The following is a 2,034-nucleotide window of genomic DNA, read 5'->3' on the forward strand; positions in this document are numbered from 1 at the left end:
CGTGAGGATTGCACCCAGTTAAGGGCTAGCCTTTTAACGTCATGCATGGACGGCCCATCCCGTGTTAGCTTCGCCCCATCTAAGGGGGTTACTGAGCCAGAGAGCCACGACAAGGCCACGAGATTGGACATTACGGTCCCCGCCCCACTCAGGTTCCTCTGAGCCCCGACGCGTTCGTTGACTTCGGGGAATCAGAGGGTCTCCTGGCGGTTTTAACCCAGTTATGGGAGGCAACACACCTCCCCCAGGTGGCGCTACGCAGACCGCTTTTCCCTGGAGTAGATAGGGACAGCGGGAATCTCGTTAATCCATTCATGCGCGTCACTAATTAGATGACGAGGCATTTGGCTATATTAAGAGAAGTCATAGTTACTCCCGCCGTTTACCCGCGCTTTGCTTGAATTTCTTCACGTTGACATTCAGAGCACTGGGCAGAAATCACATTGCGTCAACACCCGCTAGGGCCATCGCAATGCTTTGTTTTAATTAGACAGTCGGATTCCCCCAGTCCATGCCAGTTCTGAGTTGATCGTTGAATGGCGGCCGAAGAGAATCCGCGCACCCGCGCGCCCCCGGAGGAGCACGCTAAGGCGGACGCGGCCTCGCAGCAAGGAAGATCCGTGGGAGGCCAAGGCACGGGACCGAGCTCGGATCCTGCATGCAGGTTGAAGCACCGGGGCGCGGACGCCGCGCAGGCGCGCGCATCCTGCACCGCCGGCCAGCACGAGGCCAACCAACGGCGAGAGCAGACCACGCCCGCGCTAAACGCCCGCACTTACCGGCACCCCTACGGCACTCACCTCGCCCAGGCCCGGCACGTTAGCGCTGACCCACTTCCCGACCAAGCCCGACACGCCCCGATCCTCAGAGCCAATCCTTATCCCGAAGTTAAGGATCCAAATTGCCGACTTCCCTTACCTACATTATTCTATCGACTAGAGGCTCTTCACCTTGGAGACCTGCTGCGGATATTGGTACGAACCGGCGCGACACCTCCACGTGGCCCTCTCCCGGATTTTCAAGGTCCGAGGGGAAGATCGGGACACCGCCGCAACTGCGGTGCTCTTCGCGTTCCAAACCCTATGTCCCTGCTAGAGTATTCCAGGGAACTCGAACGCTCATGCAGAAAAGAAAACTCTTCCCCGATCTCCCGACGGCGTCTCCGGGTCCTTTTGGGTTACCCCGACGAGCATCTCTAAAAGAGGGGCCCGACTTATATCAGTTCCACTGCCGGGTTCCAGAATAGGAACCGGATTCCCTTTCGCCCAACGGGGGCCAGCACAAAGTGCATCATGCTATGACGGCCCGCATCAACATCGCATTTCTCCTAGGGCTTAGGATCGACTGACTCGTGTGCAACGGCTGTTCACACGAAACCCTTCTCTGCGTCAGCCCTCCAGGGCCTCGCTGGAGTATTTGCTACTACCACCAAGATCTGCACCGACGGCGGCTCCAGGCAGGCTCACGCCCAGACCCTTCTGCGCCCACCGCCGCGACCCTCCTACTCGTCAGGGCTTCGCGGCCGGCCGCGAGGACCGGCCATGACTGCCAGACTGACGGCCGAGTATAGGCACGACGCTTCAGCGCCATCCATTTTCAGGGCTAGTTGCTTCGGCAGGTGAGTTGTTACACACTCCTTAGCGGATTCCGACTTCCATGGCCACCGTCCTGCTGTCTTAAGCAACCAACGCCTTTCATGGTTTCCCATGGGCGTCCATTCGGGCGCCTTAACTCGGCGCTTGGTTCATCCCACAGCGCCAGTTCTGCTTACCAAAAGTGGCCCACTTGGCACTCCGATCCGAGTCGTTTGCTCGCGGCTTCAGCATATCAAGCAAGCCGGAGATCTCACCCATTTAAAGTTTGAGAATAGGTTGAGGTCGTTTCGGCCCCAAGGCCTCTAATCATTCGCTTTACCGGATGAGACTCGTACGAGCACCAGCTATCCTGAGGGAAACTTCGGAGGGAACCAGCTACTAGATGGTTCGATTAGTCTTTCGCCCCTATACCCAGCTCCGACGATCGATTTGCACGTCA

General features: G+C 58.1%; 1 pseudogene; it reads right to left on the reverse strand.

Moving 5' to 3' along the window:
• Positions 1-256: 256 nt before the first annotated feature.
• The window catches only part of LOC126313621 (large subunit ribosomal RNA), a 2,982-nt pseudogene continuing 1,204 nt past the window's right edge, over positions 257-2,034 (reverse strand).

This window comes from Schistocerca gregaria, unplaced genomic scaffold (genome assembly GCF_023897955.1).
Source record: "Schistocerca gregaria isolate iqSchGreg1 unplaced genomic scaffold, iqSchGreg1.2 ptg000483l, whole genome shotgun sequence".
In the NCBI taxonomy this organism is placed as follows: Eukaryota; Metazoa; Arthropoda; class Insecta; order Orthoptera; family Acrididae; genus Schistocerca; species Schistocerca gregaria.